We start from the raw sequence: 25,747 nt of genomic DNA on the forward strand, positions 1-25,747 counted from the left end.
GGAGAGCATTGATCTACGCGACACAAGCCTGAACCAGGACCAGGTTACTAAGGGCTAATAGCGGTGCAAACTGAGTGAGGCACCGTTCAGACGAGGTTACTGAAGAGGTAAGGAGCCAGGGAATTGTGATTCGCAGCCCTGAAAACACACCCTGGGAATCCTGCCTTCATATGTTTTGAGCTCTAAATCAATGACCTAAATATAGACATGGAAGCTATTCCTCTGGGTAAGTGAAGATGAAATAAGGAGAGCCATTTTAATTTGAATGTCAGTTCAGCTTTGAAGTCAGCAGAAATGCTGCACTTCAGTATCTTTATTCCAAACACCAAAGATTGTAATCACCCATTACATCCTGTTTACCTTATCAACGATTGGTATATTTCATTTTGGTACAATACGGAAACTGAGTATAGGACATCTTAAAAGACAGCTTTTAAACTATTTCCTTTGAAAGTAACAGATTAATAGATTTAGACATTATATGATGAGGGCTGCATGAATGTTCTACTGAACAAATTTTCTGCAAATTTTGCTACAATTGTTTCCAACTCCTTTTCCCCTGTTTTAGCGTTACTAGCTGGAACAGATAATTATCACAGCAACCTGACTTAGTGTTCTAGGACTCTATTGGGACTTAGTTTCCTTCCCCAGGTTTTTCAATTTAGTGATGTTATGTTTAAATCAGAAAGAATAAAGGCAAGTAAAATAAAGGTAATATGTCCATTTGATATTTTTAAACCTCTTCAGGACCTGGGAGAACATGTTCCCCTTTTCTTCCCCCTGCTTCCTTCTTTTCTTGTTCTGAAGTTTATTTACCAGCCCTCCTCCTAACCCTGGGGTACCACTTGGTTAGGTTGCACCTTCACGGGGCTTAGGTCGGTAGCTTCAGGGACCTCCCCCGTTCAATAGGTGTTGTGGATGTCCCCATTCAGGGAGAGAGGCTGAATAGGAAAGGAAAAAGAATCTGTGGAGGGAGAAGATGGGGAATTTTGGAGGCAGAATGTTAGCGGACCTGAGCGTGTCATGAAACGGAGCAGGCGGCCACAACCATCAAGCCTGCAGGACGTGTGACAACACACACAGGTACACAGACCCCCTACTTCCAGGTCCACGCGAATCCCAGGTAACATGGGAGTAGAGGTGGAAGCTCAAAGGGCCCCCTTCTTAAACTCTGCTCGAAGCATCCCCATCTCTCCACCGCGAAAAGGACTCTAGCCGGAGACCTCCTGAGCAGGGGTAGAGGACCAAGGGCGAGAGCCACCTCCTCCGCAATCCCCCGCCCCTCGGCGCCGACGCTCCGCGCTCCTGCCGGCGCCCCATTGGCCGAGGCGCTCGCCAATCCTGGTGAAGCGGCCCTGTGAGTGGGCCCTGGTTGGTGGAGCCGGCGCTGAGCCTCCCTCCGGCTCCGGCCGGGCCCCCTGCCGGGAGGGGGCGTGGCCGCGGCCGTGGTCCGGCCGGAGGCGGCGTCGCTCGCGCCGCTGCGTGCGGTGTGGTGCGGGAGGGGGCGCCGAGCGGCCGCGGTACGGCGGGACCATGGAGCTCGGAACGCAGTCCCGGCGCCGGCGGCGGGACCGCGGAGCGGTGAGTGCGGGCTTCGGCCGGCCCGGTTCCCTGGTCCAGGGTGCCCTTCCCTGCTGGGCTCCGGCTCGGGTGGCCGCCGGGGGAGGGGGTGGGCGCGCAGCCGGGGCCCCCGGAGGCCCCGCGGCCAAGTGAAGTTGCTGCATCGCGCCACGCGCGCTCCGGCCGGGCTGCGGGGCCCACTGCGGGCCGCGGCGCTGCCCGCGCCTGGTCCCGCAGCCCGGCAGCATCCTACTGTCCGGCTCCCGCGCCTGCCGTTGGCTTCCCGCCGTCGCGGCCCGGCAGCCTTTCTCTCCCGCGCCGTCCCCGGCCCTTTGGCCCCCGCGCTGTCCGGGGCGCGCTCCCCGGACGCGGGGCGGCCGGTCGCAGGTGGCGCCCGGGCCTCCGCTCGCGCCCCATGCGCGACGCCCCCGGCCACCCCGCACCGGGGACCTGCACATCCTTCCCCGCCCCGCGCGCCCCCGCCTCGGCTGCATCTAGTCCCCTCTCTACGTGCGGGCCGCCCACTGGGGTCGGGCCCTCGGCCGCATCGGCTGCGCCCTCCTGATGCTCGCGTGCGTGGCGAGTGCGGCCCCTTAGCCCAGGGCTGCGGGGCCGCGCGGCTCGGGCCTCAGCGGTCAGGCTCGGCTCCTCGAGGGGAGCGAGGTCGGGCTAGCCGGCTCCCCGGAGCCGCTCCGCCTTGGGTGGACCGTCCCCGGAGGCTTCCCCTGCGCTTGGGCGGGGGCCGCGGCGCCCGAGCTTCCGCCAGGGCAAAATGCCTCCTCTCGGTCTTCGATACTTGGGGGGCAGTGGCGATTTCTTGGCGGCCTGGCCTCTCTGCAAGGGATAGTTCCCCTGGTGGCGAGCTGAGTTCTTAATTATTAAACTATGCGAAGGGCTTAGGGATGAATAGGCTGCTGTTGGGCGGAATAGGAATCCTTGCTCATTCGGGGATTAATTTTTAATCTGGCGGTTTACTTTCAGCAGACGTTTTGGAGTTTTCAGAGCTGAAAATGCAAAAAGGCTAGTTTTTGCACTGAAGCTCTGCAGCAAATCAGATGCGACGCGGGGCATGCCATTTTGACTCGGAGGAACCGGAATCCGCATTTTTGTCAAGGGGAGAGGGAAGCTAGCCATTTGTAAGGTTTCGCATTTTAAAAGTTTGGTTTGTCCTAAAACTGTTCAAATGTCTGCGACTCTTATGTCCTAAGTGTTCCAGTGGACTTTTTTTTTTTTCACGCCTCCGGGGCAAATTCCGTGTCGCGTTGGCTGTGTCTTTTTGTTTCTGCTTTACCAAACTTTCCCTTTGTAGCAGCGAAACAATGCAGTGATTCTTCACAGCTGGTTCTTTTTATCCACTGGAGAGGTTAAACAAAAGAGAGCTGGGGTTGACCTTTCTCAAAGGCAGTTCTCCTTGAGTGCTCTCTGCAGCCTTCTCCCGGGTTCTGACAACATCGAGGTGCTCCTCTTTCCTCGGTTTAAAAGACCGTTGCATTGCACTGCTGCTCATGACAGGTGTGTCTTCAGGTGCTTAAAGCTCACTTGGTTGGAAAGTTTGGTCGGCTTTATGTAGTCATCATCTAGCCGTATTTGCTTCTACTTGGAACAGGGAAAAGCAGCTAGTTCTAGAACTATCTCTATATAAAAATGGTCCTTGAGCTTCTAGCTGCTGAGGTCAAGTTGCTATAGAACATTATCTGTTTGCTTTAAGTTTCTGAACCAAGAGTCAGTGATGCTACATGACTTTGAACACAGGCTGCTGAGTGCTTGTGCCCACATCTAGCCCCCTGTGTGTTGCCAGGGTGTCTTCGTAGATCTGCTAGGACCTTGCAGGTCCCACAGGAGTTTGCGTGTGGCGGGTCACCTTTCTTGTGAATGTTTTGGTATTCACAAGACTATTACAACTATTAGAATTGCCTGTTCCAGGGGACCAGTGCTAGTAGTCCTTTCTAGAGTTCCAAGAACTTCCCTGTTAGACTACTCACAGGTTGTGCTCATCACTGGGGTTGCTCTGTATTCCAGTACAGACCTTAAATTGTTAAACTGTTCCGCCCTTTAGTACTCTGCCTTTTTTTTTTTTTTCTTTGATTTATTTTATTTGTTGGAAAGGTATCAGGGAGAGAGAGACAGGGAGAGAGGTCTTCCATCCACTGGTTCACTCCCCAGATGGTTGCAGTGGCTGGGGCTGGGCCAGGCCAAAGGCAGGAGCTTCCTTTGGATCTCCCACATGGGTTCAGAGGCTCAAGCACTTGGGCCATCTTCTGCTGCTTTCCCAAGTCCATTAGCTGGGAGCTGGAAAGGAAGTGGAGCAACAGGGACTTCGGCAATGCTCCAGGCAGAGACTGCTCTACAGCGCTGGCCCCAATAGCCTGCCTTAAAGTCAGGATTTTGGGGGTGGTGGTGGTGGTGGTGGTGGTGGTGGTGGGAGTTTGCTTTAGTGGCAGGCGTTTTGAACCAAATGCTTCTTATCACCAAATGCTTCTTCAGGGCTGGTTCTTTACATGTGACTTAATTTTTACACTGGTAATTCAGGAGTATTTTATGCCAGTAAAAAATACTGCACATTGTACAGTGAATCTCATGTCAGTATGGAGATGTTGGAGGGAAACTCTGTAATCTCCTATGGCTGCCCTTATCTCAGTTCGTTCTTTTGTGGTAATCAGTTACTAGTGTGGGATGTTTCCTTCCAGAGTCTTTTTCTCAATAATCTTTGACATTTAAAAACCATGTATCGAATGCCTAGTAAGTACCAGGCACTGTTTTCATCACAGAGGTGGCAGACATAAGAGAGTAGAGCTTTCAAGATGTTCCTAACCTATGGAGAGAAACGGTGCAGTGTGATGAGTGCTGTGTTGAGAGTGAGCAGTGTGGGCATGGCAGCCTCGGATGCGTGACCTGATCTGTTCGTTCCCTGTTTTAATCACTCAGTACACTTTAGGATTTATACTATGGGCTGAGGATTCAGTGATAAACAGGACAGATACCTCTTTCAGCCCCCAGTAAGCTTGCTGTTCAGTCTTGACCTCATACAGTTTTAACCATGGGTTACAATGCAGGCTGTGTATGATAGGGGCTCAGAAAGGGGCCAGCTGTAGGAGCTGGGAGGAGAATCAGAACTCAAGCTTAGGGACTATTCAGAGGGACTACAGGAGTCTCCCAAAGGAGGTACATGAGAGGGTGTGGATCAGAGCCTGGGTTGAAGAGAGAGGGTACATTGGAGCAACTGGAAACAAACAACAGGAGTTTATTGGGGCAGAGCGGTGGAGGACAAGGGAGGGAAGTGGCAAGAAGTGAGACAGGGGTGTTGCTAGGATCTGTGCCACGAGAGTCTTGGGATTCCTGTTGTGTGTAGTTGTCTGGGGCAAGAGGAAATGGTTGAAGAATTCTGAGCAAAAGAGGGACAGGAACATGGTATGGTTGTCCTTTGGAGCGTAGATGAGAGGACCGAAGGCTCTAAGGAGGGCAGTTTGAGGATGTGTGTGTCAGAGGCAGGGAAGTTAGTCAATGAGGGCTATACCTGCTTCTGGCTGGCTGGCTGGATGATGCTGTCCTCCTGGATAGGGGCAGCAGTGTGGGTGTGCGGGAAAGGCTGGGTTACCCTTGGCCAGGGTACGTTTTAGGTGTTTGGTCAGCTGTGTTGGTGATCTGGATATCAGGAGGTATCTGGACTGAAGGTACAAATGTGAGAGTTCTTGGCTGCCTTACAGTGTCCCAGACAGTTTGAGAATTCTCCAACAGCCAACAAAGGTGTCACTATTAGCTCAGAGGGAGACTGGGGGGACATCTAACTTGTTGAGCAAATAGCATTACTTCATGTCTTTTGCATCCTGTTGGAGCTACATTTTACCCTAGATTGAACTGCATTTGCTATGATTTGAACAGCATTTGGCTCCTGACTTCACGCAGATGGTGGAAACCCCAAAATCATAAGCTAGTGGCACTAAGAGGGTGGAAACTTTACCCAGTTACGGTTTTTAGGAGGTGGGGCTAGTATGGGGTCATTAGGGGTGTTCTGAGAAGGTGGGTCATAAAAGCCTACTTCCTGGCTGGCCATATGATCCTTGTTCTGCACCTGCTGGAGCACTGCCCTCATCAGATACCATACTGTTGGAGCTGCCTGATCTTGGACTTGAACCTCCAAAACCAAGCTAGACAAACCCCTCTTTCCTTTGTAAGTAGCTTGTCTTTGGTATTTTGTCATAGTAACAGAGAGCTGACAAATGCACCATTCTTTTCTATGGTGCCACCTTTGTTAAGACGTGTTTTTGGTAGTTGCTGCACCATATGAAAATCAGTGTGGGATGGAAATGAGAGAGGTGGTGCCCAGCCTGACTCCATGGTTTGAGAAATTACGCAGTGCTCAATAGGGTGCTAGGAACAGAGCAACGGTTGGAACCTCCGCCTTTGCCTGCATGTTTGTTAATGAGGCTGCTGGAGTCGATGGGGTGATTCAAGGAGCATGTGTAGAGTAGCAAAAGCAGCAGAACAGAATGAAATCCAAGGAACTCTTGTGTTTGAAATGTAGGCAAGAAGGTAAGCTCCTACAATGAGATGGATTAGACTGGAGGTTATGGTGTCCAAGAGAATCTCAGCGAAGAGGGAGAGCTTGGCGGTCAGGAGAGGTTAGCAGTGTGGAGGCTGGCAGTGGCAGGACCACTCTGTGTCAGGGTTTAATAGAGAGTGGACATCAGGAAATAGAACTCCAGGGTGAGTGGATAACAGTGCCAACAAGTTTGATGGTGGTGGTTATGGGAGAGTGGATGAAAGGGGAGTCTGTTGGATTTTTTTTTAAAGGTTATCTATTTCAAAGTCAAAGTTATGGAGGAGGGCAGCAGGATGGGAGTGGTGGGTGGGTAGAGATCGTCCTTCCGCTGGTTCACTCTCCAGATGGCTGCAATGGTTGGAGTTGGGCCAGGCTGAAGCCAGGAGCCAGGAACTCCATCTGTGTTTTCCACATGGGTGGCAGGGGCCCAAACACTTGGGCCATCTGCTGCTGCTTTTCCCAGGCCATTAGCAGGGAGCTGGATGGAAAGTGGAGCAGCTGGGACATGAACTAGCACCCATATGGGATGCCAGCCCCAACCTGTTGGAGTTTTGTGCTTCTTCCTTTTTATTTTTTTGGATAGAGAGATTTGCGCATGTGTAAGTGTTAGTAAAGAACCAAGGGAGAGGGTATGGCAGAGAGGTCCAGCTAGACAGTGATTTAAAAGGTTCTGTTGGATTTAGCCCTAGGCTAGAATGAGCCGTATCTGTGAGAGGAGTCTCAGGGAGACTCATTGCTGCGGGCCAGAAGCTGGCTAGGGGAGGTAGTGCTCAACCCTGATGACCGAGAGGACAGCAGGCCATGAAGTTAACTGGAGCAGGGTGGGGTTTGTTTGTTTGTTTGTTTTAGCAGTGACTTTCCCTTCTTGCTTAAATGTTTATTAAGAACATATGCTTTTTCTGGGACTGGTTGGTCCTTTTCTGGGTGGGCTCCTCTCGGCACAGCCTACCCTTTCCCTGAGTAGTGGGTGCCTCCTGAGGCTGTATTGTCCTGGTCACTGCCTGTCCCCTCCTCAGCTGTGCTGTCCTCCCAACCTAAGGGAACAGTGTCTCCTGTCAGAGCTTTCTCGGCCACTTATCTCAAGGCCAGCTTTGTTTCTTTGTTTTGTGTCAGAGCTAGACTCCTGTCTTAGATGTCCTGAGAATAGAATAATTTTTCCTTACTCGGGTTTCATTCTGAAACCTTAGGTGCCAGCTTTGTTCTCTCTTTTCTCTTTCCCTGGATGGGTGCCTGTTTGTTCTCTTGGAGGTTAGCTCTTTTCGTCTGTGGACTCTTTTCTTCCCTCCTCTTTTTCAAATTTTAAATGGTCCAAACATGCCAGGGTGTTTTCCTCCTCTCTTTGGTCCACTGCTAGAACCCCTAGACTTGGCTCTCAGCACAGCATCTGGGATCATTTCTCAGCTGTGTACTCCTGACATTTTGGAGCAGTGGTCTTGAAGTTGAGCTCAAGATATCTTCAAAAATATGTGTTATGTATTCCTGAATCTTTTGGCTGTTTGTTTTCCTCCTTCCTTCCTTCCTTCCTTCCATCCATCCATCCATCCATCCATCCATGTGTGAATGTCTGCAAAGTGTCAGACCCTGTTTTAGTTACTGGTGACAAAACGTTTGACATGAACAAGCTCCTGCCTGCTCACGTTTATGTGAGGTAGAATAGAATAAGCCATCTTACCCCCTGCTGAACCAGCCCATTGTGGGCAGGAACCAGGGGGTGCGGTGGCTCGGACTGCATTAGCGCTTGGTGGATGTGTGCATCCTGCCTGTCAGATAACCTTTTTGGCCTTGGTGTCCAGGTTCCTGTTTCTGTTCTCACCTGAGTCCCCACTGATAGTGCTCACTGCCTTCTCCCATTGGCTATCTTCTCATGGCCTTTGGGATCTGTTGTCTTTGAGGATTTCTGTTTTCTAGCAATGCAGAACTGTATTGGATTTTTAAAAGTTACCCCAGTCCATGCTGATGATTTTTATGACCATGCTGCAGCAGTTCCGTTTTGGTTTATTTTGAAGCTTCCCCTCATTTTGTGCACACAAAGAGCTCAGTGGAATTATATTGCAATTCAAAAGTATAGACGTCATTGACTGTGGACTAGCATTGTGTGACTGCATTTTGTCAGGTAAATGGGTGAAGTGCATATTCCCACTCAACAATTTTTTTTTATTTATTTGAAAGATAGAGAATCTTCCATCCACTGGTTCACTCCTTAAATGGCTGCAAGGGCCAGAGCTGGGCCAATCCAAAACCAGGAGCCAGGACCTTCTTCCGGGTCTCCCACGTGGGTGCAGGGACCCAAACACTTGGGCCATCCTCTGCTGGTTTCTCAGGCACATTAGCAGGGAGCTGGGACTTGAACTGGCGCCCATATTGGATGCTGGTGCTGCAGGTGGCAGCTTTACCTGCTACTCCACATCACCGGTCCCTCAACAAATATTTTTATGTTGACCAAAATTGTTGTGAACCGTGGTTCGTGGGGATCTAATAACCAGGACAGTGTCATGGCAGTGTCACATTTGGTCTGTAATTTAATTTAATGTTGCCCTACTATCACACTTATTTTTTGGCTTCTCACAATATGGAAATGATAGGGCTGCCTTTGTGTTTTAGCCTGTTCTGTTACCAGGTCTGTCCTAGGCTCTCACCTGGACCAGTTAATGCTCAGCGCTGACTTTGTGATGCTGTTCTCTCCTAAGTATGGAAGTTGTTTATGGAGGGGCTTGTGGATCTGAGTTGCTCCTTTTAGAGCATGGAAGAGACTCTAGTCCACCTGGGGGGATGGTATTAACCAGAAAGATGACACGGGGAGAGAGAGAGAGAGGGAGAAGTATGTGCTCACGTGCTCATTCTTTGAGGTGCTGGTGGCCAGCTCACAATGAGGAGAAGGGGCTGAGTGTCCGTTTCTTCAGAAGCAACATCTTACTTTTGGGAGGAAGATTGTAATTTTCCAATGGTGGGCACATGTCCATTTCTCATAAGTAGAAAAACACATTTTTATAAAAATAACCAACCCTGTACAGTTTAAAATATATACCTGTTCTTGATTTTACATTATATCTGTCTTCTTTTTTGTATATATTTTATAATTACTTGGTCTGATTTTTTGGTTTAAAAACCAGAAATACACAGAAACTGCCAAATCCCCTAGTCAGCTGTCTTCAGATTTTAATTATGCAGTGCAAACAACATTGTTTCCCAAGGCTTCACTAACATGTGAATTGTTCTTGAGATTTCCCATTGAGGAAGATTATTAAAATGTTACTCCTTTGCAAAAGTTGGCATTGCAATTTAGAATGGTTACAATGTTTATCAATGATAATGAAGCTCCTACCTGAGTTGTAATTAAAATGTTCATAGAGGCTCTACTGTTTGTCCATTGTGGTACATAAGCTTAATTGAAAACTTCCATTTCTGACATGTCCAGTTCCCTCAATAATGCCCCTTTACAAAACACATTGGGGCCAGTACTGTGGTGTACAATGAAGCTGCTGCCTGAGATGTTGACATGCTGAATGCTGGTTCAAGTCCCAGCTGCTCCACTTCTGATCCAGCTCCCTGCTAATTGCCTGGGAAAGCAGTGGAAGATGGCCCATGTACTGGGCCCCAGCACCCATGTAGGAGACCTGGAAGAAGCTCCTGGCTTCGGCCTGACCCAGCCCTGGCTGTTGTGGGCCATTGGGGAGTAAACCAGTGGATGGAAGTTTTCTCTCTGTGTCTCTTATTCATTCTCCCTGTAATTGTGTCCGTCAAATAAATAAATCTTTAAAAAATGAAACAAATTAGAGAAATTCCAAAACTGCATGGCCTCATTTGAAAGAATTGCCTGAGAAATCTTAAAAGTCCATGTAAAATGCATGTCATGGAAAACCTATACATGGATTTCAAATGTTTTTGCATAAAAATTATCCCTTAATTCATTTTCTATGAATTTTTTGAATTCCTCATATAGGGATTAAGCACAGAAGGGTTTGAGACAGCTGTGTTATATGAAGCTGTGTTCATGGTTACTCCCTCTTGCCAGTCAGTTTAGGAATTGTGGCTTGATTTCTTAGACTGTTTGGTTTCTAATAATCGTCAGGTTTCATTTGATACCTGCATTTTAATATTTACTCAGCATTCTTTCTCATTGTGGATACTGACATAACTTAGATGAACTTGTGTACAAATGCAAGTTATGAAGAGAATAGAGTTCTATTTAAATGGAATGTGTACTTTATATCCAGATTTTCATTGTCTAGGAAGCTTGTCATTTCACTGAACATAAACAGCAGAGGCTTTCTGTGTCTCTAGTCTCCAATTTAATAAGGTTGTGAATTAGCTTAGAGGAAGTACTCATAAGCTAATGTAAATAAGGAGAATCAAAAAAGTACCTGAGAACCAGGCATGGAAACAGTAAGACTGTGCTTTCTGTGAGGGCATGGTCTCTGCAGCCATGCTTATTGACAGGAGGGCTGACTGCTTCCGTAAGTGCAGGGTTTCAGTGACTCAGCACCAGAAGCATGTGCTGTTCACCCGTGTGGACGCTCAGGTTGAGTGGACTTCCGTGTGACTGCTCCCATGATCGGCCTTCTTCCCCACCCTGCTGCAGCCTCCCCAGGGACTGGGGAGCTAGTCCCGCCTGCAGGTGGGACAGGAGCAGAGCCCCATAGGAAGTGCTGTGGACCAGCTCATGTTATTTCTCATCGCTGGCTGTGCACAGACCTGGCCTCAGCTCATGTACGTTGGGCTGGAAAGTGTAACATGGCGAGGAACCTCTGGAGCAGAGGGGACATGGTGTTGCTGGCATAGCCAGTTGCTGCCCTAGGCTGACCAGGAACTTGGCTAAGCATCGTGGTGGCCAGAGTGAAAGGGCACCATCCTTTGTGTGGTAGTTTCACCATCCATGTCCCGTCCTTAGTGTGTTCCCTGATTTCACATGTGGGGCTTGGCATTGCTTACATTGAAAGGTGTAGTAGGTGATATGCTCAGTGGCATTCTTATGGCACATAGAACAGTGGTTTTTGTAAGACTGACTATTGGCCGGCGCCGCGGCTCACTAGGCTAATCCTCTGCCTTGCGGCGCCGGCACACCGGGTTCTAGTCCCGGTCGGGGCGCCGGATTCTGTCCCGGTTGCCCCTCTTCCAGGCCAGCTCTCTGCTGTGGCCAGGGAGTGCAGTGGAGGATGGCCCAGGTGCTTGGGCCCTGCACCCCATGGGAGACCAGGAAAAGCACCTGGCTCCTGGCTCCTGCCATGGGATCAGCGTGGTGCGCCAGCCGCAGCCATTGGAGGGTGAACCAACGGCAAAGGAAGACCTGTCTCTCTGTCTCTCTCTCTCACTGTCCACTCTGCCTGTCAAAAAAAAAAAAAAAAAAAAAAAACTATTGTAAAATCCTTAAATGAAGTAAAGATGCAACTTCAAGATGTATCTACCCAAGGCCAAATCAACATGGTTTGTATACGTTCTAGTGGTAAGAGTGAACATAGTCATTCAGGAGTAGAATTGATCTCAGATGGGATTTTTGGTGGAAGATGTACTAGAAGATTAAAGTTACTCGTCTGATGGGCTTGGCGTGCCAGTATTTTCCGTCATCCATTACAGTTGGCTCTAGAAACTGAGAGAGATGGTTGACTAATTAAGTCAGTCTGCTCCATGCCATGCTTGTTCTAGAGCAGAGGACGGCCAGCTACAGCCTGGGGACCACACCTGGCTGCTCACCTGATTTTGCAAAGAAAATTGTATCAGAACACAGACCTGTCCCTTTATTTGTACATTGTCTGTGGTTGTGTTAGTGCTGCAAGGCAGAGCTGAGGAGCACTAAGTGCTAACAGACGTTGTTCAACCTGCGGAGTATTAGACATTTGCTGTCTGGTCTTTTGCAGCAAGAATTCTCAACCGCTGTTTTGGAGGACAAATTTTCTGCCTTTTCTTTAGAGGCCTGCATTCTAGTGGAGGAGAAAGATAACAGACAACATATAAATATATGTAGTAGCAATAGCTGTAAAGAAAATCAAGAGGGAGAGCATACCTTGACATATTTTTAAAACTCTTTTCATTTGAAAGATGTACAGATATAGATAGATATCGTCCATCTTCTGGTTCACCTTTAAAATGCCTACAACATCCAAAGCTCAGCCAGGCTGAAGCCAGGAGCCAAGAACTCCCATGTGCGTGACAGGAACGACGCAGGGCCAGGGGCTGCAGCTGTGTACTCCCATATGGGATGTGGGCAGCTGAGCTGCTGTGCCAAAATGCCTGCTCCAGAGCCTGCTGCAGTTTTTGATTGAGTGATTGGGGAAGGCCTCCTTGAAGTCACCTTGGAGAAGGTGTGAGTGAGTGAAGGTGTGAGCCAGCCAGGCACCTCCTTTGGGAAGGAGTCGTATCTGGGGGAGGGGGAGAGGAACAGCAAGAGCAAAGGCTCTTGAGTGCTGAGTGCAGCAGGGAGGGCGATTTGGGAGTGAGGTGAGTACTTGGGGACAGAGGAAGTAAGGGCTGGGTCATGTAGGGCCACATAGACTGCAGTGGCCCTCGGGATTTTATTCTGAGTGAGACACCAGGCACTAGCCAGGTTTTCAGCACGAATATGTTACCATTTGATTTGCATTGTAAAAGAATACTGGGGCTGCTGTGTGGAGGAGACTCCTAGACAGGAGGAGGAGCCTGCCAGTGTTAGGTTCTGTGCTCCTGAGATGAATCAGTGCCTGCCCTCAAGGGGCTGATGATATCACAGTGTGTGGGGGGGATTCTCTGATGTGCTGCTACAGGTGGAACAGCAAAAGGTGCCCATGGGAGGGGTGCCTGTTCCAAACTGGGAGGTGATGCCTGGCTGAGAACTTAGAGGTACAAAGCATGATTCTGATTCTATACCTGAGCTCTGAGATTGTTGCGAGGACTCCTTGGATGCGAGAATCACCTTGAACTGTGTGACCACATGGACAGGTGGTTAGCCAGACCATCAGACATTCTGCTAAAGCACAGGTGCCTACAGCTTTTAGGTCTCAGGACTGTGCCAAGAATTGCTGTCTAGAGTATTGTGGGTGAGCACTTCTAAGGCAGTGTCTTGGCTTGGTGGAATCCAGTACCACAGGCTCCAGAGGGCAGGGTGAGATTTGCCGTCTTTGCTGAAGAACCAGAGCCAGGTCCTGCCATAGCAGTGTCTCAGTTATTTGTCTGTGGAGTGATGGCTGTTTTCCCCATGCACCTGGCAGTATGAATTAGTTGCAGAATGTGCCTCTGAGAAATTCAACAAATTGGTCTGTTCTCTGGCGTTCCTGGGTATGACCCAATTAAATTTTGGAGGATGTCTGTAGAAATGATTTTATTTTTGAGATGGGAGGTGTTAAGACACTTTGGGTAATAATTAGCTGAAAACTGCTGCCGTGTTGATTGTTGTAGAGGTCATTCACCTTTCCATGCTCTGTGATAGGCTAGATAGATAATAGATAATCCAGAAAGAGTTCTAGTGGCTGTAATTTAGGTGTAAAAGGAAGTAGGGAGAAGAAATAAAATCATTCATGGAAGGAGTTTCTTTTTTTAAAGGATTATTTTTCTTGAAAGGCAGAGTTAGAGACCGAGGGAGAGGGAGAGAGAGGAAGAAAGAGATTGATCTTCCATCTGCTGGCTTACTCCCCAAATGGCTGCTCCCGAAACTGGGAGCTTCATCCGGGTCTCCTGTGTGGGTGCAGGGTCCCAAGCACGTGGGCCATCTTCCGCTGCTTTCCCAGGTGCCTTAGCAGAGAGCTGGATCAGAATTGGAGCAACTAGGATGCCATTGTTGCAGGTGGCTTTACCTATTGCACCACAGTGCTGGGGCTGAGGGCGATTCTTTTTTTCCTTCCTTCCTTCCCTCCCTCCCTCCCTCCCTCCCTCCCTCCCTCCCTCCCTCCTTCCTTCCTTCCTTCCTTCCTTCCTTCCTTTACAGGCAAAGTGGACAGTAAGAGAGAAAGACATGGAGAAAAGTCTTCCTTTACCGTTGGTTCACTCTCCAATGGCCAATGCGGCCAGCGTGCTCCGGGCTGCTCCGAAGTCAGGAGCCAGGTGCTTTTCCTCCTGGTCTCCCATGGGGTGCAGGGCCCAAGCACTTGGGCCATCCTCCACTGCACTCCCGGGCCACAGCAGAGAGCTGGACTGGAAGAGGGGCAGCTGGGACAGGATCCGACGCCCCGACCAGGACTAGAACCCAGTGTGCTGGCGCCACAGGCGGAGGATTAGCCTATTGAGCCGCGGTGCCGGCTGAGGGCAATTCTTTAAACACCATCTCTGCAACTGACAGAACCAAATTTAGTAAGGATGTGGAAGATTTGAATAACAGTTAATAAAACTTGCCTGACTCAACAAAATATATACAGAATACACATTTTTAATGGTACATGCACATGGACATTCATCCTGGCTGTCTGCTTTTGGGGACAAAAACAAGATTCTGTATAGGGTATTAAAATCAAAAGAATAGGCTGGCGCTGTGGTGCAGTGGGTTAGTGCCTGGCCTGAAGCGCCAACATCCCATATGGGTGCCAGTTCGAGTCCTGGCTGCTCCACTTCTGATCCAGTTCTCTGCTATGGCCTGGGATAGCAGTAAAAGATGGCCCAAGTCCTTGGGTCCCTGTACCCATGTGGGAGACCTGGAAGAAGCTCCTGGCTCCTGGCTTCAGGTCGGCACAGCTCTGGCTGTTGCAGCAAATTGGGAGTGAATCATTGGATGGAAGATCTCTCTCTCTGTCTGTCTCTCTCTCTCTCTCTCTTCCTGCCTCTCTGCCTCTCCTCTCTCTGCTTAACCCTGACTTTCAAACAAATAAATAAATCTTTAAAAAAAAATCAAACAGAATGGCATTCTAAATAATTAATAGCAGATGCTGGCTAGAAAATCTTTTCTAAATAACCTGTGGTCAAAGAAGATGTTACAGTGGAAATTAGAAACTTTTAGTGGATGTTTCATTAGAGTTAATATGAAAATACTATATATGTAAATTTGTGGGATGCAGCTAAAGTCATACTCAGGAAAGTGTCCAGCCTTAAATGCAGATGTTTGGAAAGAATAAAACCTGAAAAACATTTAGTGATCTGAGCATCCACTTCAGAAAGTTAGAAATGAATAACAAACTAAACCCATGAGGAAACAGATGGGCATTAACAATGTGGATACCTAAGATAGAAGACAATACATAATAGAGAACATGTCCAGGGGTAGTTCTTTTGGAAAGATTGATGACATCAATTTATTTGATGAGATTAATCCATTTAAAAAGACCAAAGACGCAAATAAGCAACATCAGGAATGAAAAAGGAGCATCCCCCAAAGCCTATAGAATGGATTTTTTTTGATGATTTTTTAAACTTTTATTTAACAAATATAAATTTCCAAAGTACAACTTTTGGATTACAGTAGCTTTACCCCCCCATAACTTCCCTCCCACCCGCAACCCTCCCATCTCCCTCCCCCTCTCCCAATCCATTAACATCGATTCATTTTCAATTATCTTTATATACAGAAGATCAATTTAGTATATATTAAGTAAAGATTTCAACAGTTTGCACTCACACAGAAACACAAAGTGTAAAGTACTGTTTGAATACTAGTTATAGCATTAATTTACATAGTACAGCACATTAAGGACAGAGATCCTACATGAGGAGTAAGTGCACAGTGACTCCTGTTGTTGACTTAACAATTGAAACTCTTGTTTATGGCATCAGTAATCACCCTAGGCTCTTGTCATGGGTTGCCAAGGCTATGGAGGCCTTTTGAATTCGCCAACTCCAATCTTATTTAGACAAGGTCATAGTCAAAGTGGAAGTTCTTTCCTCCCTTCAGAGAAAGGTACCTCCTTTGATGGCCCATTCTTTCCACTGGGATCTCACTCGCAGAGATCTGTCATTTAGTTTTTTTTTTTTTGCCAGAGTGTCTTGGCTTTCCATGCCTGAGATACTCTGATGGGCTTTTTAGTCAGATTCGAATACCTTAAGGACTGATTCTGAGGCCAGAGTGCTGTTTAGGACATCTGCCATAAAATGGATGGTTTTGAAAAAAAGGCAATATGAACATCTATGCTAATAAAGTTTGAATTTGTTAAACGGACAAATGTTTCCTTGTAGCATGGGTTTGCTGCTTGTTTAAATTATACCTGGATCATTTGTTTCAGTGTTTGCTCCCCACGCTGGTTGATGTGATTTTTCTTTTTAACATAACTATACAACACAATGCAAGATAAGGTACTTCTGGAAAGTCAAAACTATACAAAAAGTGTAACTTCAGAGTGATGTCATTCCCTCCTGTATCCTTTTAACCCTGCTTACCCACCCCTTTGTGAAGATAAGAAAATACATGGATGTTTTCTTTATTCCCCTTCAAAAAAGAAGGTAACATACTCTATATTCTGTTGTGCTTTGCTTTATTCACTTAAAATATACCCTAGAAATGGCTGTATTATATCCTGGAGTTTTTTCTCCTTAATCAGTTAATTATTTTTACGACTGCATAGTGCTGTCTATATAATGTTTGGGCATTTAGGTTCCCAGTATTCTGCAATTACAAATACTGTTGCCATGAATAACTTTATGCTCATGTATTTTTTGTACTGCAGGAAATTTGATTTGAGGATGAAGTCTTTAAAATTGGATTTCTGTGTTGAAGAATAAATGTGTATATAAATTTTTTTAAAGAATTATTTATTTATTTGAAAGTCAGAGTTACAGAGAGAGAGAGAGAGAGAGAGAGAAAGAGAGGTCTTCCATCTGCTGGTTCACTCCCCAGGTGGCTGCAATGGCTGGAGCTGTGCCAATCCAAAGCCAGGAGCCTGGAGCAGCTTCTGGGTGCAGGGGCCCAAGGACTTGGGCCATCTACTGCTTTCCCAGGCCATTAGCAGGGAGCTGGATAAGAAGTGGAACAACCAGGTCTCAAACCGGCGCCCATAAGGGATTCCGGCACTGCAAGCTGCGGCTTTACCTGCCAGGCCACAGCGCTGGCCCCGCATATATAATTTTGTTACTGTCAGATTCCCTCCCATAGAGCTTGTATCCTTTTGCATTGCTGTGGACAGTGTGTGAGTACCTGTTTCTTTATAGTCTTATTGATCAAAGTACATTGTCCAGCTTTTGAATTTTTGCTAATTTAATAAGTAAAAAATCTTGATCAAATTTAATTGCATTTCTTTTACTATGGCTAAGTTTGAACATTTCTTCATATATTTAAGGGAAATTCTTTTTGCTTTTTGACATTTGTCCTTTTCTAAAGAATTTTTATTCTCGGTCGGCGCCGCAGCTCAATAGGCTAATCCTCCGCCTGTTGCGCCGGGCACTATGGGTTCTAGTCCCGGTCGGGGTGCTGGATTCTGTCCTGGTTTCTCCTCTTCCAGTCCAGCTCTCTGCTGTGGCCCAGGAAGGCAGTGGAGGATGGCCCAAGTGGTTTAGGCCCTGCACCCTATGGGAGATCAGGAGAAGCACCTGGCTCCTGGCTTCGGATCAGCGCGGTGCACCGGCCGCAGCAGCCATTGGGGGTGAACCAACAGACAAAGGAAGACCTTTCTCTCTGTCTCTTTCTCTCACTGTCCACCCTGCCTGTCCAAAATAAATAAAGAAAGAAAGAATTTTTTTTTTCTCTTTTTCCTTCCATTTTTGAAAAGTTCGTTTTGTCTTAGGAATGGTAGCCCTGTATATGTGGTATGTTATAGAATTTTCTCCTAGTTGGTTGCCTTCTGACTTTGCTGGTGTTGTTTTTATTCATGCAATAGATTTTATCTTCGGGCAGTCAGATATGGCAAGCTTTCTTTTTGCTGGGTGTGAATTTGAGTCAAACTCAGAAAACTTTTCACTAAACCCATGTTACAGAGGGCTTCACCAATTCACGTGTTACATTTAGATTTGTATTTATTCTGTTATGTGGTGTGAGGAACAGATGCAACCTTTTCTTCTTCCAAATGGCAGTTCAGTTTTCTCAGCACCATTTAAAAAGTTTGCGCTCTATTGTTACATATTGGATTTCTGTATGTAGTTGGGTCTGTTTTGGGGCTTGCTTTTTCATTCTACTGGTCTGTCTAACCATGTTGTGTTGCCACAATTATTTGTTTGTTTGTTTATTATTTGAAAGAGTTACACAGAGAGAGAAGGAGAGGCAGAGAGGGGGTGGGGGAGGTCTTCTATCTGCTGCTTCACTCCCAAATTGGCCTCAATGGCTGGAGCTGCGCCGATCTGGAGCCAGGAGCTTCTGCCCGGTCTCCCATGTGGGTGCAGGGGCCCAAGGACTTGGGCCATCTTCTGCTTTCCCAGGCCACAGCAGACACCTGGATTGGAAGTGGAGCTGCTGGGACTCGAACCAGCGTCCATATGGGATGCCGGCACTGCAGGTGGTTGGCTTTACCCACTGTGCTACAGCCTGGTCCCCATATTGCCACAGTTTTAACGAGACTCTTCTAATATTTGGAGGGACCAGTTCTTCTTGATGCCTCCTCTTTTTCTGCATTTACCATGCTGTTGCCTGTGTTTGTTTTAAATTTTTATTGGAATTGTATTATAATTTAAATCAATATAGGGTTAACTGACAACATGATAAAGTTGTGATGTTCTAACTATGAACAGTGAATGTTCAAGGCTGCTACTATTGTGTGCCTTTTAGGCATGTATATATTTGTAGATTTTTTCATACAGCTTTTGAACATTTCTTAAGGTTATTTCTAAGTATTTTTTTTTAATTGCTACGGGGTTTTCTGTTCCGTTATACATTCTGACAGGTTTTTCTTTGTATAGGTGAAGGGTTTTGGTTTTTTAATTTTATATTCTGCCTTACTGAATTTTTTGTTTAAATTTTAGCACTGCTTCTTGGGCATTCCAGGTTTACTTTTTTTCTTTTATTCTTTTTTTTTTTTTGATTTTATTTATTTATTTGAGAGGTAGAGTTACAGACAGTGAGAGAGAGAGAAAGAAAGGTCTTGTGTCCGCTGGTTCTCTCCCCAAATGGCCGCAATGGCCAGAGCCCTGCCAATCTGAAGCCAGGAGCCAGGAGCTTCTTCTGGGTCTCCCATGTGGGTGTAGGGGCCCAAGGACTTGGGCCATTGTCTACTGCTTTCCCAGGCCATAGCAGAGAGCTGGATTGGAAGAGGAGCAGCCGGGAATAGAACTGGTGCCCATATGGGATGCTGGCGCTTCAGGCCAGGGCGTTTACCTGTTGTGCCACAGTGCTGGCCCCCTGATGTTTACTTTCATGTAATCAGTTTACAGAGAGTTTTCTTTCTTCCGTCCCATTACAGTATCTTTGTTTTCTTTTGTGTGATTGCAGTGGTGAATATGTTCAGAACAGTCTCGTAGAGAAAGTAATGGACATTTATTTTTTTCAGTTCCCAACTGACATGTTGGCACTTATACTCACTTGTGTGTGTGTGTTCTTAGTTCTTTCTTGTTCTCCCTCTTTGTGTAAAATGTTAAGGAAGTGCTCACCCGTCCTTTGGTTTACTCCCCAAATGCCTGCATGGCTGAGGCTGTGCTGGGCCAGAGCCATCTGGTTCTTACACATGACTTGATCCAGTGACTTGAGCCGTCACTGCTGCTTTGCAGGATCTGTATTAGGAGGAAGCCAGAGTTAGGAGTTGGAGCAGACAACTAAACCCAATTTCAATTCCAGTGTGGGATGTGGACAGCTTAACTACTAGGTTAAATGCCTGCCCACAAGAGATTTTTTTTTCCTTTAATTAGGAATGAATGCTGTCAAGGACTTTTTCAGCTTCTGTGTGAGTAATTATATGACTTTCCTCTTTGGACAATTAGTGTGGTGAATTGTATTACTAGATTTCCTAACACCGATCTATTCTTGAATTCTTGGTATCAATTCTTAACGTGGTGTTACAGTCTGCTAACTAATATTTCAGTTGTTCAACCATGTTGTCACAAATGAGTTTCCTTTTTTGTTTGTTTTGTTTTTTGATTAGGGCTGATAGTATTCCATTATGTTGATTTACACATTTTCTTTATCCATTCATCCCTTGATGGTCACCTAGGTTGCTTCCTCATCGTAGTTGTTGTGAATAGTGCTGCAGTGAATGCGAGTGCAGACACCTTTTTGGAATACTGGGCTCCTTTCCTTTGGAATTGTACCCAGAAGTGGGATTGCTGGTTCATCTTCTGTTTTTAGTTTCCTGAGACTCCTCCCTACTGCCTTCCATGATGACTGTTAATTCGCAGTACCACCAACTGTGCACCTTGGGGTCCCAATCCGCTGCATCCTTGACAACACTTGTTATCTTTCATTTTTCTGGTAATAGGTGTCAGGTGATTCCTCCTTGTGGTTTTAACTTGTGTTTTCCTTATCAGTGATGGTGAGCATATTTTCTTGCATTTATTGGCGTTTGTATGTTTTCTTTTGCCCAATATTTAATTAGGCTTTTATTTTCTTGCTATTGAATCTTTTGAGTTTCTTATGTATTTTGGATTTTAACCCATATCAGACTTGTGATTTACAAATGTTTTCTCCCAGCCTTTGGGTTGTCTCTTGTTATTTCTTTTGCCATGCAGAGGCTTTTCAGTTTATGAAATTCCACTTGTTTTTGCTTTTGTTGCCCTGGTTATTAGTAAATGTATTCTATGGACTCTGGTATACAGGTTTCCATTATACTTATTTCTCACAAGGTCTCTTATGATTTGCTGTATATCTCCTTTCACTCAAGAGTTTAAATTTTTAGATAGAAAACATTTTAAGTGCCTGGTTTTCCTTTTCCTGGTTTAATTATTTCTTTTTGGTAAATACATTGGTGTATATATGTATATATATATGTATGCATGTATATATGTATGTGTGTGTGTGTATATATATAGAGAGAGACAGCGCTGTGGTGCAGTGGGTGAAGCCGCTGCCTTCAGTGCTGGCATCCCATACAATCTGGAAGTGTAGAACTTGGTGGAAATGAATTAATCCATGAAACCAGCCCCCCAGTATATTCAGGAGAACTTCAGGATGCCCTCATTATCCACTCTCCCAGGGAACCACTAAGTTCATCTCTAGGACTCATAGTAAGTCTTGCATACTTTTGAACTTCATGTACTGCTTTGTGTTGGTCTTCCATTCAACACTTTTTTATTAAGTTTTATTAAGTGCTCGCTGATTATTCATTCTTTATCCTGAATCTTTTCCATTATGTGAGTGTACCATAGTTCAGTTACCCTTCTCTTTTTATGGTTAATGAGTGTGTTGCTTTCAGTATTTTGTATTTCTGGGTTATTACTATTACTATTTATATTGTGACCAACAGGTTTTGTTTGTGGCTTTATATTTTATGAATGTTTATGAATACATTAATGATTTTTTGTGTCATCATAACATTTGCTATGAATGTTCAGTGTGTTCTTGAAGAAAATTATATTTATTCTCTGCTGCCAAAATGTAGGTGTATATATAAAATGAATAATATGCATTTTAAAACTGCCTTATTGATTAAATCACTTACATCTTTAATTTTTCCTCTTGTACTGAATGATGTGTGAACCTTCTTGTGTGTTTGTAATTTCCTCTTGGATCTGCTATTGTTTCTGTTATAGATATTAATAATTTACTCCTCATTGTGAAATACAGCTTTTAGAGTTTAATGGTGGACATTGTCAATCTGGATACTTTTTGTTTTGAATTTTATTGTCTTGTATGATTATAATCCGATTATTTGCTTTCACCTGACAATTTCTTGTCCATCCTTTATTTTTACCCTTTTTGGATCACTGTATTTTAAGTATGTCTCTTTTATACAGCATAGGTTAGACTTTGCACTCTCTAACTACATTTAAAAAGATTTTTTACTTTTAATAGGCAAGCTCATTTACATTTACATTTACATTACATACAATTTTTTAAAGATTTATTTATTTATTTGAAAGAGTTACAGAGAGGAAGAGACAGAGGCAGAGAGAGAGGGATCTTCCATCCGCTGGTTCATTCCGCAAATGGCCACGGCTGAGCCAAGCCGAAGCCAGGAGCTTCATCCAGGTCTCCCAAATGGATGCAATGGCCCAAGTACTTGTGCCATCTTCTATGCTTTCCCAGGCCATAAGCAGAGAGCTGGGTAGGAAGTGGAGCAGTGCCTGTAAGGGGTGCTAGCATTGCTGGCGGCAGCTTAACCCACTGCGCCATAGCGCTGGCTCCTGAAATCTTGAAGGACTAAGTGTTTGTTTTGGTGATTACCTTCGAATCAGTACCTTAATCCCTTGCTCGCTTTTCACCTGTTCTTTCACTGTTACGTATATCAGTTTTAAATGGCATCCTTTGGTTCTCACCTGTTGTCAATGGTCTCATTTCTCTGTCCCTTTGCTCCCATAATTTTAGTTGCGTTTTTCTACTTTGTCAGAACATATAGAGTTTAAATACCAATTTTTAAAAAGATGTATTTATTTTATTTGAAAGACAGAGTTAAAGAGACACAGAGGCAGAAAGAGAGGTCTTCTATCCGCTGGTTCACTCCCCCAGGTAGCTGCAATGGCCAGAGCTTGTGCTGATCCCATATGGGTGCCGGTTCTAGTCCCAGCTGCTCCTCTTCCAATCCAGCTCTCTGCTATGGCCTGGGAAAGCAATAGAAGATGGCCCAACTGCTTGGGCCCCTGCACCCACGTGGGAGACCTGAAGAAGTTCCTGGCTTCAGATTGGCACAGTTGTGGCCGTTGTGGCCATCTGGGAAGTGAACCAGCAGATGGAAGACCTCTTTGTCTCCCTTTCACTGTCTGTAACTCTACCTTTCAAATAAATAATAAAATCTTAAAAAAAAAAAGGTAGTCATTCAGATTGTTTTCTGTGTCTGTAGTCTATATGATGCACCAGGTTGAAAAAAGTGAATAGAATCCTCGGCAACTGGGATCTGCGTTGTGGCATAGCAGGTAGTCACCAGCAGTGATGCCAGCCTCCCATTTGGACACTGGTTTGTGTCCTGGCTGCTCTACTTCTGATGCAGCTCCTTGCTGATGTGCCTGAGAAAAGTAGTGGAAATGGCCCAAGTGTTTGGGCCCTTACCATCCATGTGGGACACCCAGATGAAGCTCCTGGCTCCTGGCTTCAGCCTGGCCCAGCCCTGGCTGTTGGGGCCATTTGGGGAGTGAATCAGCAGATGGAAGATCTCTATCCTTCTCTCTCTGTAACTCTGCCTTTGAAAATGAATAATAATAATTAAAAAAACCCTCAGGAAAGGTATATATGTAATAAATATTTTGCAAGTTGTTGCTTAATTTTTTAAAAAAAGATTTATTTTATTTGAAAGGCAGAGGCAAGGCAGAGAGAGGGAGGGAGGGAGGGAGGAAGGGAGGGAGGGAGGGAGGAAGGGAGGGAGGGAGGGAGGGAGGGAGGTCTTCCATTCACTGGCTTACTCCCCAGATGGCCGCAATAGCCAGTGCTATGCTGATTTGAAGCCAGGAGCCAGGAGCTTCTTCCAGGTCTCCCACATGGGTGCAGTGGTCCAGATGCTTGAACCATCTTTTGCTGCTTTTCCAGGCCATAGCACAGAGCTGGATTGGAAGTGGAGCAGCCAGGACTCGAACAGGCACCCATGTGGCATGCCGGCACTGTAGGCTGTGGCTTTATCCTCTTTACCACAGTGCTGGCCCCAAGTTGTTGCTTATTCAGAAAAAAAATTTTTTTTGATAGCCTTGCTAGTTGAAGGACCACTTGGCTGGCTATAAAAATTTTTTTCCCCTTAAGTCTCTTTAAAATGATTATCTACTCTGGTTGCGTCATATGTTGTTTTGGTGAGTCTGTTGCTAGGCTGACTGATTTTGTCTTTGCAAGTTATTTAATTTTTTAACCTGGGGTCCCTGAGGATATTTTCTGTATCCTTAAAGTCTGATAGTTTACTATGATGCATTTTGGAGTTATTTATTCTTGGTCAGCTTTCCCCAGTTGCCTCTTTAAAAAAAAAATTTATTTATTTGAAAGAGTTACACAGAGAGATGAGGAGAGAGAGAGAGAAAGAGGTCTTTCAGTTGTAGCCAATTATGGAGTGAACCAGCGGATGGAAGACCTCTCCTTTTCTATAACTGTCTCTCAATTAAATGAAAAAAAAAATTTAAAAAAAGAAATTGTGATCTGGAGTGTTGCATGGGTTTTGAAATTTCCGATATCTAGGTTATTCCCATGTGCAGACAAGTTTGTGAATTTTACTGGTAAGTAGTTTGGAGTGGTGATATATCATGTACTCACATAACTTCTATACTTGCTATCTAAAAAAAAAAACCCAAAAAAGTAAGATAGTTGTTCCCAGATTTGTACAGAGAATCATCTGGGATCTTAATTTTACTTTTGATTTTTTTTGTTGCTTTTATGTAGAAATACTCTTAGTTCTTGAAATAATTTTGTAGTAATTATAGACTTATAAAGTGGGAAAACAGTACTGGGAGGTCCTGTGTGCTCTTCATCCCATTTCCCCCCGTGGTCACATCTTAACTATATACAATATCAAAATTCGTCTTAGTACAATCCATGTAGCATACTAAGATTTCATTGGCTTTTAGGCCGGCGCCACGGCTCACTAGGCTAATCCTCTGCCTTGTGGCACCGGCACACCGGGTTCTAGTCCCGGTCGGGGTGCCGGATTCTGTCCCGGTTGCCCCTCTTCCAGGCAAGCTCTCTGCTGTGGCCCGGGAGTGCAGTGGAGGATGGCCCAAGTGCTTGGGCCCTGCACCCCATAGGAGACCAGGAGAAGTACCTGGCTCCTGCCATCGGATCAGCGCAGTGCGCCGGCCGCAGCGTGCCGGCCGCGGCAGCCATTGGAGGGTGAACCAACAGCAAAAAGGAAGACCTTTCTCTCTGTGTCTCTCTCTCACTGTCCACTCTGCCTGTCAAAAAATAAAAAAAAAAAATTAAAAAAATTAAAAAAAAAAAAGATTTCATTGGCTTTTATGTGCACTCATTTGTGTGTTCTGTGCAGTTTTTTCCTTTGGTTTTATTTTTAAGGAATTTATTAATACATTAGATTCTCAGGATCACAGTAAGTGCATGATAATTAGTACAGTGAGGGAGAGAGAGTGTGTGAGAGTGAGAGGGAGGGAAGTATTCTTAGAATTTTATCTATGAACTATATTGAATCTATTCTCCATATTAATATTACATTAGCATAAGAATTGTGTTGTAATTATAAATGTGCTGTGATCCTGAAAATCCAATGTATTAATAAATTCCTTAAACACACACTGGAGTATTATTCAATTATAAAAAAGAATGGAATTCTATCATTTGCATCAAAAGGGATGCAACCGGAGGACATCATGTTGTGTAAAATAAGCTGGACACAACATGTTCTCCCTTATATGTGGGAGCTAAAATTACAAAGGGGTCCAAAAAAAAAAAAAAAAAAAAAAAAGAAATGCCTGTGTATATCAGTATTGCTGTAAACATAGTTTTGTCTGACTTTTATGGCTTTGTCAAACCAGTGGTTAAGAATGATAATACTTCCATAGGTTGAATGATCTGAGATTGTTGTCAGGTTTATTGTATGTGAGTGAAATGTACATCTTTTCATTTGGTTACTTTTTATAGCCCTTGCCTTGATTCCTGCTGAACTAGGGTCTTTTTACTTTTTACCTGTTTAGCTATTTATTTGGTGGTGCATTAAGCTCTTGACTGTAATGTAAATTAAAAATATGTTATTTCTGTGCAATTAATCATGGGTGTGGAAATTTTCTCATGCTTCCTCTTTGTAGTCACTTTTGTTTTTTGTATATAGGTCTGTA

The 25,747-nt window shown here is 45.3% G+C and overlaps 1 protein-coding gene across 10 annotated transcripts in view; it reads left to right on the forward strand.

Annotated features, from left to right (window-relative positions):
* Nucleotides 1–1,420: 1,420 nt before the first annotated feature.
* The window catches only part of WASF3 (WASP family member 3), a 135,228-nt gene continuing 110,901 nt past the window's right edge, over nt 1,421–25,747 (forward strand). For 4 of the 10 annotated variants that reach the window (XM_070049188.1, XM_070049191.1, XM_070049189.1 and 1 more), the window contains exon 1: nt 1,422–1,581. The gene's annotated coding sequence lies outside the window, so the exon portion shown is untranslated. Of the gene's footprint in view, nt 1,582–2,167; nt 2,697–25,747 lie in introns of those variants that run through there. The other 6 variants (XM_070049193.1, XM_017343455.3, XM_051850739.2 and 3 more) reach the window with 3 other exon arrangements.

Source organism: Oryctolagus cuniculus, chromosome 9 (assembly GCF_964237555.1).
Source record: "Oryctolagus cuniculus chromosome 9, mOryCun1.1, whole genome shotgun sequence".
NCBI lineage: Eukaryota > Metazoa > Chordata > Mammalia > Lagomorpha > Leporidae > Oryctolagus > Oryctolagus cuniculus.